The 16,799-nt window shown below is 49.5% G+C and overlaps 1 protein-coding gene and 1 long non-coding RNA gene across 52 annotated transcripts in view; one reads left to right on the forward strand and one right to left on the reverse strand.

Moving 5' to 3' along the window:
• Nucleotides 1-6,671, reverse strand: part of SUN1 (Sad1 and UNC84 domain containing 1) — a 53,953-nt gene extending 47,282 nt beyond the window's left edge. For 19 of the 50 annotated variants that reach the window (XM_072753395.1, XM_072753389.1, XM_072753387.1 and 16 more), the window contains exon 1: nucleotides 6,371-6,557. The gene's annotated coding sequence lies outside the window, so the exon portion shown is untranslated. Of the gene's footprint in view, nucleotides 1-4,533; nucleotides 4,636-6,370 lie in introns of those variants that run through there. The other 31 variants (XM_072753397.1, XM_072753396.1, XM_072753390.1 and 28 more) reach the window with 12 other exon arrangements.
• Nucleotides 6,672-7,010: 339 nt separating this feature from the next.
• The window catches only part of LOC140598286 (uncharacterized), a 41,695-nt gene continuing 31,906 nt past the window's right edge, over nucleotides 7,011-16,799 (forward strand). The window contains exons 1-3 of one of the 2 annotated variants that reach the window (XR_012000569.1): nucleotides 7,018-7,100; nucleotides 10,499-10,575; nucleotides 12,625-12,736. This is a non-coding gene — a long non-coding RNA (uncharacterized lncRNA). Of the gene's footprint in view, nucleotides 7,101-10,498; nucleotides 10,576-12,624; nucleotides 12,737-16,799 lie in introns of those variants that run through there. The other variant, XR_012000570.1, reaches the window with a different exon arrangement.

Consider the following 16,799-nt stretch of genomic DNA (forward strand, 5'->3'; position numbering starts at 1 on the left):
CTCGTGGTGGGCCTCACAAGCACCGTGACTCTTGCCTCACCTTGCAATATTTAAGAATTGCCATGCTGAAAGGCAGTTCCATCCTGTGTCACTTCCACCAAAAATGCTGCCTGGCATTTGCACTGTAAACAAATTCAAATTGGCTCTATTTTCAGAATCTAGAGACCATCTGATGATCATAAATTCAGAACCAGGAAACAACGGCTATGAGCAGATACTCCATGAAATGCTAGTATTCTCTGAAAATAGGTCACCCAGGAATTTCCAGTTAGAAATGGCACACCGAGCAAAGGTGGTAGCTCCCACTCTCTTCCGGCACCCCTTCTAAAGAGAGATTGTTTCCTAAAGGCACATAACCACAGAGCATAACAGAAGGAAGAAAAGACAACAGCAGCAAACATGGAAGCTAAAATACAAATGATGAATGAAAACATAGCTAAGCCAGAAAAAGCTGAATCACAAGCTTGCAGTGAGTGACACTGAGAAATAATCCACCTAAGAAATAGTCCATGGACACCCCCTGCCAAATGATTATAGTTAGTGGCACCCATGTCCATTTGGAAGGGAGTATGTAGACTGGAGCCCATATACAGCAGAAATCAAACGCTGAAAGTCTGTTTAAAAGCAGTTAGGCAAAACCAGATGATCACCCCAATCAGTGCAGGAAAGCACTTGTCAAAATCCAACAGTATTTCATGATAAAAAATGTTCAATAAACCAGGAGTTGAAGGGAATCTCTCCGACCTGATAGCGGGCATTCTGACACCCACAGTGAACATCACGCTCTGCGGTAAGAGACCGACAGCTTCCTCCTTGGATCAAAAAGGAAACACAGATGTCTACTTTCTCCACTCCCACTGGACATGGAACTGAGTTCCAGCAGCAGCAGTCAGGCAAGGGTAAGAAACAAAAGCCATCATGTTGGAAAGGAAGAAGTAAAGCATCTCTAGTCACAGATGACATGATCTCATATATAGGAAATCCTAAAAAATTCACACAAAAAAACGTAAAAGCTAACAAACTCTGCAAAGATGAACGATACAAGATCAACAAACAAAAATCAGTTGTATTTTTATAAACTAGCAATGAACAATCTGGAAATGACATTAAGGAAACAATTTCTCTTACAACAGCATCCAAAAGAACAACAAACTTAAGAATAAATTTAACCAAGAAAGTGTCAGACTGGTACACAAAACGACAAAATATTGCTGAAAGAAATTAATGAAAAATATCTGCAAAGACATTCCTTGTTCACAGACCAGAAGACTTAATATTGTGAAACACAGCAAAACAGTCCTAAGAGATCGACAGATTCAGCTCAACTTCTATCATAGCCCCCATGGCCTTTTTTTGTAAATATGGTAAAGTTAATCTTTAAATTCATATGGAACTGCAATGAATCCCAAATAGCCAAAAACAATCTTGAAAATGAGTAACAAAGTTGGAAGACTCACACTTCGTGATTTCAAAATGTACTACAAAACAGCATTGTTCCTGGCATAAGGATAGATATAGAGACTAACAGAAAAGAACTGAGAATCCAGAAATAAATCCATACATTTATGGTCAACTGATTTTTCTACAAGGATGCCAAGATCACCAATAGGGAAAGAATGATGATGAAATAAATGGATGTCCACATGCAAAAGAATGAAGTTGAACCTCTACCTCACTCCACATGCAAAAATTTACACAAAATCGATGAAAGATCTTAAACTTAAGAGCTTAAGCTTTAAGACTCTTAGATATAAACATAGGGGGGTAAATCTTCATGTTCTTGGATTTGGCAATGGTTTCTTAGATATGACACCAAAAGAATAAACAACAAAAGAAAAAATGGACAAACTGAACATCAAACGTAAAACTTTTGTGCATCAAAAAATACTATCAAGAAGGCAGCCCAGGTGGCTCAGCAAAGCGCCGCCTTCAGCCCAGGGTATGAGCCTGGAGACCCAGGATCAAGTCCCACGTCAGGCAGTCCCTCCATGGAGCCTGCTTCTCCCTCTGCCTGTGTCTGTGCCTCCCCCCCTTCTGTCTCTCTCATGAATAAATAAATAAAATCTTTAAAAAAATATACTATCAAGAGAGTAAAGAGACAACCAAAGAATGGAAGAAAATATATGCAAATCATGTATCCGATAAGAATCTAATGCCTAGGGATCCCTGGGTGGCGCAGTGGTTTGGCGCCTGCCTTTGGCCCAGGGCGCGATCCTGGAGACCCGGGATCGAATCCCACATCAGGCTCCCGGTGCATGGAGCCTGCTTCTCCCTCTGCCTGTGTCTCTGCCTCTCTCTCTCTCTCTCAATGTGACTATCATAAATAAATAAAAATTAAAAAAAAAAAAAAAGAATCTAATGCCTAGAACATGTAAAGAACTCTTCCAACTCAACAAAAAGACAAACAACTCAATTAAAAAATAGACAACCTGAGTAGGTATTTCTCCAAAGATACACAAATAGCCAAAGAGTACATGAAAAGATGCTCATTAGTCATTCAATAAATGCAAACAAAATGAGATACCACTTTCTATCCACTAGGAAGACCATAATAAACAAAACAAAGCAAAGCATATAACAAATGGGGGAGAGAATATGGAGAAACTGGAACCCCTGCACACAGTTGGTGCAGCCACAGTGGAAAATAGTTTGACAGTTCCTCTATATATTAAATAGAGCTACTATATGATCCAGCAATCCCCACTCCTAGATTCACACCAGAAAAACTGAAAACAAGTAATCAAAAACTTGTACTCAAATATTAGTAGCAGCATTATTCATAAAAAGCAAAAAGTAGAAACAAATGTCCACTAAGAGATGAATGGATGAAAAAATTGTGGCATATTCATGCCACACACAATGTTATTCAGCCAAAAAAGGAATAAAGTTCTGATATGTTACAACATGGATAAGCCTTAAAAAAAATCACCCTGGGCAGCCCCGGTGGCCCAGCAGTTTGGCCCCGCCTGCAGCCTGGGGTGTGATCCTGGAGACCCAGGATCGAGTCCCACGTCGGGCTCCCTGCATGGAGCCTGCTTCTCTCTCTCCCTCTCCCTCTGCCTGTGTCTCTGCCTCTCTCTGTGTGTCTATGAATAAATAAATAAATCTTAAAAAAAAAAAATCACCCTAAGTGGAAGAAGTCAGACACGATAGGCCACATACTGTATGAATCTGCGTCTATAAAAAAAAAATTCAGAATAAGTAAAATCACAAAAAGAAAGATTAGTGGATGCTAGAGGCTGGGAGCAGTGGGCATTGGGGAAGTGCCTGCTAATGGGTACGGGACTTCCACTAAGGGGGCAAAGAGTTCTGGAACGAGGCAGTGGTGATGGCTACACAGCACACCTAATGCCCCTGAACTGTACACATCAAAGTGGCAAATTCTGCTATGTAACAAAACAGTAGTTAGTTACCATACATTAACGCCTTCCCACCTTCCCTGCAAAAAAGCCTAAAGGATGAAACCAAGGGGGTCTCTGCAGCAGAGGATAATGAATACTATGCTCCAGGATGTCCTCCAGAAGACGGAGATGAGTGAGCACCTTACTAATTTTTGAGGGCCACAGCCACACTCTTCTATCCAATTTCAAAAACAAGGCAGGAGGGCAGCCCGGGCGGCTCAGTGGTTTAACGCCGCCTTCAGCCCAGGGCCTGATCCTGGAGTCCTGGGATTGAGTCCCACATCAGGATCCCTGCATGGAGCCTACTTCTCCCTCTGCCTGTGTCTCTGCCTCTCTCTCTCTCTCTCTCTTTCATGAATAAATAAAATCTTAAAAAAAAAAAAAAAAAGGAAGGAGAGTAGAAAGTCCTTTGTTGAGAATATGAAAAGCCCAATAAAAGGACCTTAAGATAGTGAGGCTGAGGGTTCCTCGAGGAAGCCCCACTGGTATCAGCCAACAGTGATAGGGCCAGAGCAGGTGCACAGAACATCCAAAGGACTGCAGGGTCCCACTTGCAGACAGATCACCCAATATTTCAGGAAAGACCAACCAAAACAATCAAAAGTCAGGTCATGATAGAAGAGGAGACCCCATCGCTTCTATGAAATAAACATACTGCTAAATTTTAGAGGAAAAAAAGAATCACCAAAAAAGCTATGGGCAATTTAAAATATGATGGCCAAAATAAAAATGCTAAATAAAGGAGATTGAGGAAATCTCCTACAAAGTGAAACAAAAAGGCAAAAAAATGGAAAATGGGAGAGATAAAGATTTTATTATTTTTAAAGATTTTATTTATTCATGAGAGACACAGAGAGAGGCAGAGAGAGGCAGAGGGAGAAGCAGGCTTCCTGTGGGGAACTCAATGAGGACTTGATCCCAGGACCCCAGGATCATGACCTGAGCCAAAGGCAGACACTCAACCACTGAGCCACCCAGGCTTCCCAAAAGATTTTATTTTTAAAAAAGTAAAAATGGAGTCCAAAAAGTTCAGTGCCCAAACAATAGTATTTCCAAAATACAGAAACGAGATAAGTTAAACAAGAGAAGAAAATTGTCAAAGAAAACTGTGAGAAATTCCCCCAGAACTAACCATCATGAGTTTCCAGACTTAGAAGAACTATGCAATGTCCCACGAAATGGATGGAGATAAACGCAAACAGGAGTTTTTGAGCTGCAGACCCCGGGAGTAAAAACAGTCTGTGCACAGAGGGTTAGACGCAGAGCAGCCCTCCCTGGGCAGCTGGCGGGGCACACCAGAGCGCCCAAGGTAAGGGGGAGGCCCCAGCCCTCTCCGGACACTCTATCCTAGAGCCCTAAGCGGGCCTCAGGCTCACACCTGCGGGCCTTGGAGAAGGGCCCCACGAACACCCCATCTGTGGGGCCGACGTGGGGGGGGCGGCGGGGGCTCCCGCATGTTGGGAGGACGGGGGCGAGGGCTCCCGGGTGTTGGGGCGGCGGGGGCTCCCGCGTGTTGGGAGGGCGAGGGCTCCGGGGTATTGGGGCGGCGGGGGCTCCCAGGTGTTGGGGTGGCGGGGTGAGGGCTCCCGGGTGTTGGGGCGGGGGGGGGGCTCCCGCGTGTTGGGAGGACGGGGGCGAGGGCTCCCGGGTGTCGGGAGGACGGGGGCGAGGGCTCCCGGGTGTTGGGGCGGGGGGGGGGGGGCTCCCGGGTGTTGGGGCGGGGGGGGGGCTCCAGGGTGTTGGGGTGGCGGGTGAGGGCTCCCGGGTGTTGGGGCGGGGGGGGGGCTCCCGCGTGTTGGGAGGACGGGGGCGAGGGCTCCGGGGTATTGGGGCGGCGGGGGCTCCCGCATGTTGGGAGGACGGGGGCGAGGGCTCCCGGGTGTTGGGGCGGGCGGGGGGGGCTCCCGGGTGTTGGGGTGGCGGGTGAGGGCTCCCGGGTGTTGGGGCGGGGGGGGGCTCCCGCGTGTTGGGAAGGCGGGGGCGAGGGCTCCCGGGTGTTGGGGCGGGGGGGGGGCTCCAGGGTGTTGGGGTGGCGGGTGAGGGCTCCCGGGTGTTGGGGCGGGGGGGGGCTCCCGCGTGTTGGGAGGACGGGGGCGAGGGCTCCGGGGTGTTGGGGCGGCGGGGGCTCCTGGGTGTTGGGAGGACGGGGGCGAGGGCTCCCGGGTGTTGGGGCGGGCGGGGGGGGCTCCCGGGTGTTGGGGTGGCGGGTGAGGGCTCCCGGGTGTTGGGGCGGGGGGGGGCTCCCGCGTGTTGGGAAGGCGGGGGCGAGGGCTCCCGGGTGTTGGGGCGGGGGGGGGGCTCCAGGGTGTTGGGGTGGCGGGTGAGGGCTCCCGGGTGTTGGGGCGGGGGGGGGGCTCCAGGGTGTTGGGGTGGCGGGTGAGGGCTCCCGGGTGTTGGGGCGGGGGGGGGCTCCCGCGTGTTGGGAGGACGGGGGCGAGGGCTCCGGGGTGTTGGGGCGGCGGGGGCTCCTGGGTGTTGGGAGGACGGGGGCGAGGGCTCCCGGGTGTTGGGGCGGCGGGGGCTCCTGGGTGTTGGGAGGACGGGGGCGAGGGCTCCCGGGTGTTGGGGTGGCGGGGGGCTCCCGCGTGTTGGGAGGACGGGGGCGAGGGCTCCCGGATGTTGGGGCGGGGAGGGGGCTCCAGGGTGTTGGGGTGGCGGGTGAGGGCTCCCGGGTGTCGGGAGGGCGGGGGCTCCCGGGTGGGCGCGGGCGGTGACGACGGAGACCCCGGGGCAAGTACGCGTTCCCGCCGCTGCGGTCGGGCGGAGAGGACGCCCCGGGACAGGCCCGCTGCAGACTCTGGCAGGTGCGCGAACGCACAGGGCCGAGGAGGGGGCGGCGGCCGTTGGCGGCCCAGGCGGGGCCCGAGGCTCGGCCCGTGCCCGCCCCCCTTCCCGGCCCGCAGCTCCCGCCCGCTGTGAGGGACGCCCCGGCCCTAGTCGGGTCCCTCCAGCCCCACTCCGAAGCTCACCTGCCTCGTGCCACAGGGTCCACCGACGGCGCGGCCGCTGCAGCCCCAGGCCTGGTCCGCGCCGCCCCAACCCGATCCCAGAGGGGACCTTGCGGACACCAGCCAACCAGCGGCCGCGCCTGGGGGCGGGGCGGGAGCAACGCCGACTTCCACCAACCCTGAGCGCGCCACCTGAAGCCCCTCGGCCAATGAGGAGGCGGCCTAGCTGGGAGCCCGGCCAATCGCGAGCTGAGGCCGCGTCCCGAGCAGGGAGGTGGGCGGGCCTGCGAGGCGGTGCGCCGGGCCGGGCGGCGTCGGGGGCGTGCGTTGCGGCGGCCGCGGCGGGAGCGGCGGGAGCGGCCGCTGGGGGCGGGGCCTCCGTCACCGCGCTGCACCGGGCCTGCGGCGCGCGGGACGGCCCGCCCCAGCTGCTGCTCCTGCACCTGCGCGCTGTGGGGCGGGGCGGAGGCGCCGGTTGCGAGCTCAGGAGAGCTCGGGCGCCCTTGCACAGGACCGCGGCGGCGGGGAAGACGGTGGGAGAAGACGGCGGTCTTGCCGGCGGGGGCGGGGGGGGGGGGCGCTGCGCGTTCGTACCGCCCCGCGCGTGCGCAGTAGCGGCCGGCACGGGGGCCGCGCAGGTGACCGTTTTGCTCCCTACGTAGGGGGGTGGGGAGGAGGACAAAACTATCCCAGGCAAAAACCACAAAAACGGAGAGGGACGTATTACGCTCACCTGCAAAGGATTTAACAGGTGAGACGGGCCGTTGAGAGCAGGGATGATACTGTTCCCCCGCAGACACAGATGTGGGGAAACCCGGCAGCCCCCCTGTGTCTCGCCTCTGCCACCTAGGGAGTAGCATTGATAAGGAAAGAGGCCGAAGCCAGGGACCACCCGCCCGCCGGTGCTGACTCAGATGAGCACCTGAGCTAGGGGACAGGTTCCACACTTGGAGTCCTTCCTGGGACCCACCCCCACCCTCACTGGCTTCCATGAGCTTACGTTGGCTTCATCTGGACTCAGCTGGTTGGTACTGACACCAACTGGACTGAACTGGCTGGAACTGGTCTGTACCAGTGACCTGGTCTGAATGAGTCCATCTGTTATCACAGCTGTGCTAACAGCCTCCTTGGAGGAGGCCCTAGAGGGGAGAGATCTCTCTCTGGCGATGGGGCTCTTCCACAGCTACTTGCCCTGCTTGCCTGCCCCCCCCCCCCACCCTCCGCTTCCCCCTTCCCTCCAGCTGTGCACCAGCTACTCCACCCAGCCGTTCCCACTCACCTGGCCCATCTGTGATTCCTTTATTTCAAACCCAGCGCACCAGCTCCTGGGCAGCATCTTGGGTGCGTGCTCTATTGTCCTTACCGGGGTTGCACTGATTGAATGCATGTTTATTGGATGCCTATTGTAGCAGGTGCTGAGATGCACCACTGAAAATCATATTCCCTCTCCCATATTCCAGAAGGCAGAGCTATACAGTAATTACACCATGTGTTTCTGTGCAAGCTTTACGGACTGTGTTCTGGGAATGTGGTAAGCAGCATGGAGGAAAAGCAGCAGAGACAGGGCTAGGATGTGGGAGACCAGTAAATTTAAATGTGGCGGTCAGGGAAGGTCGCTGTGGTGGTGACCATTGAGATCCGAAGGGAGGGGACCAGCAACATTCCAGGTGCATGCCAGAGGTGCACTCTCTCCTGAGGGGGAGTTAGAGATTTAGAGGCTTTCATTCACTGTTCCAGGAAGTGAAGTATGTGTGGACACTGGGTTCCAGGTGGAAAGAAAAGGAAAGAAGTCTTCAAGTGACAGCTAGTCAGTGTGAGGTCACAGTAAGGGAACTCGACCTGAACGTGATGTCGTGGACTTAAATTATGGGAGGAAAAAAAAAATTATGGGAGGAAGAGGCATGGCCAAGAACAAAGCTAGTTCTTCTCAAAAAGACTGACTCGACTCAAGTCGGTCGAGTGTCCAACTCTTGGTTTTGGCTCAGGCCATGATCTCATGGGTCCTGGGATCCAGCACATGGGGCTCCACTCAGTGAGTAGTCTATTTCTCTCCCTCCCCCTCTGCTTCTCCTCCCACTTCTTTCTCTCAAATAAGCGAAACCTCAAAAAAAAAAAAAAAAAGAAAGAAAGAAATAAAAAAAGAACGAAAAAGAAAGAGAGCCTGCCTCCTACAGCATCACATAAATGTAAAGACTGGGGCATGAATGTATTCAGAAAACAACCGTTAACTGAAAACCTATGTGCTGTGGGATTTCATGTGTTCACAGAAATATACCACTGATTCTATACACATAGGGGCATCGTAGATTCTTCTTTTCTTATTTGATATTGTATTTTGCACAATGAACTCAAAAGTTTTAGAAATGTTAGAAGTTTCTAAATGTTAAACTACAAAAAAGTTCTGCAACATGCATCTTGATTCCACTATTCTAAATTAACTAGCAATATTTTGTCATGTTCTCTTTTTAAAGTTTTTGAAGAAATAAAACTAGCTGCTAGATGACTAGAAAGCTAAATGAAAAGGAACACTACAGTGTCTAAAGTCTGCTTGGGATTTTCTCCCTCTGCCCCTCCTGCTCATGGTGTCTCTCTCTCTCTCCCTCTCTCTCTCTGTCAAATAATGAAAGGTGTCTATTTCATAAAACACACCATGACAAGCCAGCAGCTGGTGACAGGCCAGAAGGCATTTGCCATATTTAAACCAGACAAGGAGCTACTGCTTGCGAGGAGCTCCTGGAGATCAACGAGAGATGGGAACACAAAGGGTGTGAATAGGCAATTCCCTGGGAAGAAAGCTAAATTAAATGCATGACAAGAATATGAGATGCTTGATGGGTGGCCTGGCAGGCTTAGTCAGTGGAGCCTGCAACTCTTGATCTCGGGGTTGTGATTTCAAGCCCCACATTGGGGGTAGGGATGACTTAAAATTTTTTTTAATCTTAAATTTTTTTTTTAATGTAAAATAAAAAGAGATGCTTGAGCTCCTTTGTGATCAGAGAAATGCAAATAGAAGTAACTTCCTATACTTCTGCACCTCTGCTAGTCAGCAACAGAGAGTAATTGATGCTAGGTGCTGGTGGGCAAACGGAGGGCACCACGGATGTTTGTGCTCCATGACCTCACAAACCCACCCCCAGGCCCACGGGAAGGGAACTTGAGCAGGGCCTTCCTTCCAAGGTGCCCACGCTGACACTCTGTGGAGTAGGCAAACGGGGGCTGGCTGGGTCCCTGAGCAGGGCAGTGAGGACACCCCACTGGTCATGCAAAGCCAGACATCCTGGCTGGCAGGGTCCCGAGCAACAAGCTGGACTGTCCAGGCAAACTGGGTAGATGGCATGGCTGGTTAATTGTAGGTGTCCACTGGATTGATCACAGGGAGCCCAGATATTTGTTCAGAGATTATTCTGGGTGTGTCTGTGAGGGTGTTTCCGGATGACTGTGTAAGACAGATGGCCCTGACAGATTTGCAGCAGCTTTACCTCCCACGCACAAGCAGGTACCCATAAGGATGCCCAGCCCTGCTTCTGCTCTGCTCTGCTCTGCATGCTCCCCCATGTTAGGCTTTGAGGTGGAGCCCCCTAATATCGGCTCTATTCCATTCCCTATGCCAGATAGATCATACTCCACAATACAAAGAGTGAATCTGACCAAAACATTCTTGTAGTCATGGGTGCCCAGCCCTTCCTGCATCTCACTATTGTGAACAATACACTGCAGACATGTCTTCCACCCAGAAGTAGAGCCTCTCAGCACAGAGGCAACATGTTACCAATCTTAAGTAGCCAAATTATCCTTATAATAAATGTTTGATTTAATGTGGCTATGTTCTATAGAGAATTATTATTTTATAATATAGCATTTATTGAAATGTTACTAAATATAGATTATGATTACAAACAGTACATTTGTATATCATGTAGATATCTACATGTGTCATAGAGATAGAGGATAGAGTTCAATATGTTTATATCATATGAATGAATACAATATATTTATTTACAACTGCATAAATTCCAAAGAGTTATCAAAGAGAAACACACCAGATTTCAGTCAAGGCAGAGAAGCAACATATTCAAACTTTCTCTGCTACTTTCCCACATTTTGAAACTAAAAATAGTTTTTCAACATAACTTCCTGTCTTTTTAACAGCAAAGAGATTCCACTTCACAACGCCATAACAAATGGATGTGGAATAAAAGAATGACAGGTGTTAAGGATGGAGGATTGTAAGTTGTTATTTTCTCCCCAGGGTTAAGTGGGAGGAGCGTGGGTTGAGGGGCCAGCAGCTCTGGCCTCGCACCCACCCTGAGTCAGCCAGCCGGAGCTGTGTGCCATTAACCAAAATCCTTAGCCTCCCTGGGCCCCAGTGGTCTCCCCTACAAACGTGGTTGATCCTGTCTGGCTGCAGGGCCTTTGGGAGAATGGAGGTAATTTGTTTGCAGCACCTGGCCCTTTGGAAGCAATCAGTAAGTGACGTCCACTGTTATACAGTGATGACTGTGGTAAGTGCTGCCTATGACTATGCCAGGGAATGGAGGGTCAGCTCTGGGGCAGGGACAGTCTGAGGCCAAAGCCCACTGGAGGGGACAGGCAGGAGGCTCAGGACCCACATGGTGGGCTTACAGGCTGGTGGGTTACTAACCTCCGAAACCCCAGCACTCTGTGAACCCACTCACAATTGTCATGTGTCACTGAGCGAAGATAAGGGCTTTGGGGAGTTTGGCTCACGTGTGGGCCAACCTCCCTGAGCTCTGCAGCTAGAGACGACTGCGTGGGTTTGTTACTTGAAAAGATGGGACATCCCAGCACTAGGACCTTGCCCCTGGGAGTGCTGGTCCTCTCTTGCTAGAAGCCCAGCACAGCCTGTAAGGCTTCTGTCCAAGGAGCACAAGGGGCACATGCAGGGAGGGACAAGAAGAGGCAGGCAGGAGGGCCTGGGAAGCAGACAGCCTGGTGGGCTACTGGGCCATATGCCCAGTATGGCCATACTGCCAAACTGCCTGTCCCTGAAGTTCCCCATCTTCCCACTGCTGGCCAGTATGCTTTCACAACCAGGGAAACTGAGGCAGAAGCTGCCACAACAGCCTGGCTGGAGTGGAAGTAGGGGGCATGGCCATGTGCTGTGGCCTACTCGTGGTCTTGAGACCAGGGAAGCAGATGGAGGCAGCAGATGTCTGTCTTGCAAATGCCCAGAGGGAACAGTCCTTTCTTGTCCCTGGGCTTGTACCTCCCATCTAGCACCAGGTTCTGTCCTTTGGGTGTAAACAGATCCTGACTCCTGAGAGAGGAGTAAGAAAGACGGGGTCAGAAACCCAAGCCCCAGCTGTGTGCATCTAGATAACGGGGCCAACGTGAGATCAGAAGGCTAGGCTGGCAGAGAAGTAGGTGAGGAAAGTTACCAGGAGCCGTGCCTCTGGGGAAACCATCTCATGTCTCCTTGTCCTGGTTCCTGTCCTACCTATGGTTCCTCCTGGGGCTGGGGGGTGAGAGAGGGGGGAACCCACAACAGAAATGTGGTTTTGTGTGACTGGCCCTGTGGCTGGCAGCAGTGGCTCCCAGGCCCTGGTGTGATGGCACATGCACGACATAGCCAGGGAGGCATCCCTCCAAGGGCAAGACGGATGGCTATGGCCATTCTTGCTCTGGCCTGCTTTCCCAAATTCTGGAAGTCAAAGATCTGTATAGGGATGCACACACGATCAACTTGCATCTCTGGTTCATGGAAGCCAGTGATTAGTGGCCGCACCTCTGTCATGCTCACGCCTTCTGGCTCTCTGGCTCCTCCTCAGCTTGTGTGCTGGTCCTTCCTCATCCCTCTGACCCCAAGATGTGGAGAGTTTGGAGCTCATCCTTGCATGTTGTATGCCTATCCAACTCTCATTCTTATCAACACGTCATAAGACGATGATGCCAAGACACAAAATCTGACCACATCCCCTCCCCGTGGCCATGAGCCACCACCAGCCTTTGCTCAGGGGGCTACAGGAGCCTCCTAGCTGGTCTCCCTGTGCTCACCCCCATCCGTCAGCCCCTTCTCCATCCTGTGACCTCATTCACACTGCCCATGGCTCTCAGGTCACCTGGGGGAAAGCTCAAGTCCGCACCCTGGTCTTGAGCAGACCCCGCCCCTTCTAATTTTGTTTTCTTTTGAGTGAGGTGAACTCCACACAACATAAAATTAACCATTTTACGAGAGTGTAGAATGGTGCTATTGCTGTGAAACAGCCTGGCGGCTCCTCAAAAAATCAAACATAGGATTCCCGTGTGATGGGCAGTTCCACCGCAGGATATGTGACCTGGAGCACTGTGCTGAAAGGAGGACCTCAAAGGAACACTTTCACCCTGACATTCACAGCAACCCATGTGTCTACTGAGGGACGGTTGGATGGACATAGGGCGACAAAAGTAAGGAGGTGGACACCTGCCAGCACAGGGATGAATCTTAAGGGCATGATGCTCAGACCCAGGAGAGCACACAGCATCATGTCGCCCACTCCTGTGAGGGCCTGGGGTCATCAGACTCACAGAGAAAGAGAGTCGGTGGTGGGACCAGAGCTGGGGGGCAGGTGATCCATGGGGACAGAGTTTGTTGTTCAAGAATGCAGAGCTCTGGACATGGACAGTGGCAGCGGCTGCACCAGGTACCACGGAACCACCCACTGAATCATATGTTGTGTGTATTTCACTGCAGTTCTGTGGGCCATCTGGAGAGCAGCCAGGTTCTTCCTGTGGAACCACCTGCTTGGGGACTTCAACCCCTCAGAGGAGACAGGGCAGCCTGGGCACCCGGAACTGGGAGCCAGACAGGAGGGAAGCCAGGCTGCCCTCGATCAGGGTGGGTGGAGGCTACCCCCTGTGTGTAGCAGCCCTTTCTCAATTTTTATTATTTTTCCACTTCACAGGCAGGCTGTGCTGTAGAAAAATGAAAACAAACAAGCCAGTATGGGGAGGGGGAGACCCAATGCCACTTTAATAAGACATCATTGCAGGGACGCCTGGATGGCTCAGCGGTTGAGCTCAGCCTTCGGCTCAGGGCATGATCCTGGAGTTCAGGGATCCAGTCTCACATCGGGCTCCATGAGGGGAGCCTGCTTCTCTCTCTCCCTTTGCCTATGTCTCTGTGTCTCTCATGAATAAATAAAATCTTGTAATAAAAACATCATTGCAGCAACCCATAAAAAAAGAACCACTGTTCATATTTTAGAGTATTATCTCACGTACTTCTTTTTTAAAACAAAAATGGAATTTTACCGTACATTTTCATCCATTAGCGCCTCTCTCAGCATCTGAATTCTCACTGTATTTCCTTACGGCTGGAGATGTCCCATCGTGAATGAGCCCCCTGAACACCCACCTTTGCCCCCTGGCCCAACTATTTCCTTAAATAAATTCCTGCCAGTGAGGCCGAAGGCAAGGGCAAGGGACATTTTTGTGGCTTCTTTTCCCTAGAAATGTTGTGAACAGGGAAAATGACCTCCTGTAGAAAATTGAGTTGCGAGAGCTGCTCAGGCTGCAGGGCCTCCCAATGCTCCTGGCTCTCTGAGGGTAGGGACATTTGATACCAAGCAATTAGCAAAATCTTTTTTTTTTTTTTTTTAAAAAAAGCATTTATTTATTCATGAGAGACAGTGATAGAGGCAGAGACACAGGCAGAGGGAGAAGCAGGCTCCATGCAAGGAGCCTGACGCGGGACTCAATCCTGGGTCTCCAGGATCACACCCTGGGCTGAAGGAGGCACTAAACCGCTGAGCCACCTGGCTGCCCACAGTTCTTTTTTTTAAAACTAAGTTTTTAAATTCAAATTCCAGTTAGTAACCATGCAATGTAATTTTAGTATCAGGTGTACGATAGAGTGATTTATCACTTCCATACAACACCCGGTGCTCATCATAACAGGTGCACTCTTAATCCCCATCACCTGTTTTCCCCATCCTCTACCCACCTCTCCTCTTGGAACCATCAGTGTGTTCTCTAGAGTGAAGAGTCTGTTTACTGGGGTGCCTGGGTGGCTCAGGTCATGATCTTAGCATCCTGGGATTGAGCCCTGTGTGGGGTTCCCCAATGAGCAAGAGTCTGTTTCTCCTCCCTCTGCCCCTCCCACCACTTGTGTGCTCCCCTTCTCAAATAAATAAGTCTGCTTTTTGGTTTATCTCTTTTTTCTTTCCTTTGCTTCTTAAATTCCACATCCGAGTGAGATCATATGGTATTTGTCTTTCTCTGACTTGTTTCACTTCATTAAACACTCTCTAGTTCTATTCATGTCATTGCAAATGGCAAGATCTCATCCTTTTCTATGGTTGGGTAATATTCCAGGGTGTTTGTGTGTATGTGTGTGTGTGTGTGTGTGTGTGTGTGAACCCGTTTCTGGGTTCTCTATTCTGTTCTTTTGATCTATATGTCTATTTTTTGTGCCATACCATGCTTTATAATATAACTTGACATCTAGAATTATGATACCTCCAGCTTTGCCTTTCTTTGTCAATATTGCTTTGGCTATTTGAGGTCTTTTGTGATTCCATACAAATCTTACAATTGTTTGTTCTAGCTCTGTGAAAATGATGGTGGTATTTTGATAGGAGTTGAATTAAACGTGTGCACTGCTTTGGGTAGTACAGACATTTTAACAATATTTTTTCTTCCATTTTCTTCCCATTTCTTTGTGTCCTCTTCAATTTTTTTTCATGTGTTTTATAGTTTTCAGAGTACATGTCTTTCATCTATTTGGTTAGGTTTATTCCTAGGTATTTTACTATTTTGGGCACAACTATAAATGGGACTGCTTTCTTCATTTCTCTTTTTGCTGTTTCATTATTAGTGTATAGAAATGCAACATGTTTCTGTACATCAATTTTGTATTCTGTGACTTTACTGAATTCATGTATCAGTTGTAGTAGTTTTTTGGTGGTCTTTCAGGTTTTCTACATAGAATATCATGTCACCTGCAAATAGTGAACGCTTTACTTCTTCCTTACAATTTGAATGCCTTTTATTTCTTTTTATTGTCTGATTGCTGTGGCCAGGACTTCCAGTACCATGTTGAATAAAAGTGGTGAGAGTTGGAATCCTTGTCTTGCTCCTGATCTTAGAGGAAAAGCTCTCAGTTTTTCCCCACTGAGTATGTTAGTGGCGGGGTTTTCATAGATGGCCTTTATTATGTTGCTGTTATGTTCCCTCTAACCCTACTTTGTTGAGGGTTTTTACCATGAATGGTTGTTGTACTTTGTCAGATGTTTTTTCTGCGTCTGTTGAGAGGATCATATGGTCCTTATCCTTTCTTTTATTGATGTGATGTATCATGTTGATTGATTTGCAAATATTGAACCACTGCTGCAGCCCAGGAAGAAGTCCTACTTGACCATGGTGAATGATTCTTTGAATGTATTGCTGGATTTGGTTTGCTATTTTGTTGTAGATTTTTGCATCCATGTTCATCAGGAATATTGGCCTATAGTTCTCTTTTGTGTGGAGTCTTTCTCTGGTTTTGGTATCAGGGTAATGCTGGCCTCATAAAATGAATTTGGCAGTTTTCCTTTCATTTCTATTTTTTGGAACAGTTGGGGAAGAATAGGTATTAAATCTTCTTTAAATGTCTAGTAGAACTCTCCTGGGGAGACATCTGGCCCTGGGCTTCTTATCAGGAGATTTTTGATTACTGATTCAATTTCTTTGCTGGCTATCAGTCTGTTCAAATTTTCTATTTCTTCCTGTTTTAGTTTTGGTAGTTTGTGTGTTTCTAGGAACTTATTTGTTTCAGGTTGTCCACTTTGTTGGCATGTACTTTCTCCTAACATTCTCTTACAATTGTTCGTATTTGTGCAGTGCTGTTATTTCTCCTCTTATATTAGTGATTTTGAGTTCTCTCTCTCTCTCTCTCTCTCTCTCTCTCTCTCTCTCTCTCTCTCCCCCCCTCCCTCTCTCTTTATGAGTCTGGCTTGAGGTTTATCAATTTTGTTGATGTTTTCAAAGAACAAGCTTCTGGTTTCACTGATCTGTTCTATTACTTTTTTAGTTTCTCTATCATTTATTTCTGCTCTAATCATTTTTTTCCTTTTGTTGGCTTTGGTTTTTTTTCTTTTCTAGCTCCTTTAGATATAATGTTAGGTTGTTTATTTGAAATTTTTTAGAAAAGTTCTCTATTTAACTTTAAGGATATCTTGGAGGGTTCTGAGGGCACTAGCTGAGTGGCTCCTGTGTGAGCAGATGTGGTGTTTCAGGAAGCATGCAATAGCATTAAAGGACCTTCAGGTAATTGCTGTCAGCCAATGACAGAAGAGAAAGCAATGAAAATGATTCATTTGCACAAAAATGGCCCATAACCAGTGCACTAGAGCCACTCAGGAGTTCCAACAGGGGAGGTGTGGGGAGAGCCAGCCCTCATCAACCTCACTGAGTACAACAACACAGGGGTGGGCTCAGCCTTGGCAGGATTCCCCACAGGAGCCCAATTAAT

The sequence above is a fragment of the Vulpes vulpes genome, chromosome 3, assembly GCF_048418805.1.
Source record: "Vulpes vulpes isolate BD-2025 chromosome 3, VulVul3, whole genome shotgun sequence".
Taxonomy (NCBI): Eukaryota; Metazoa; Chordata; class Mammalia; order Carnivora; family Canidae; genus Vulpes; species Vulpes vulpes.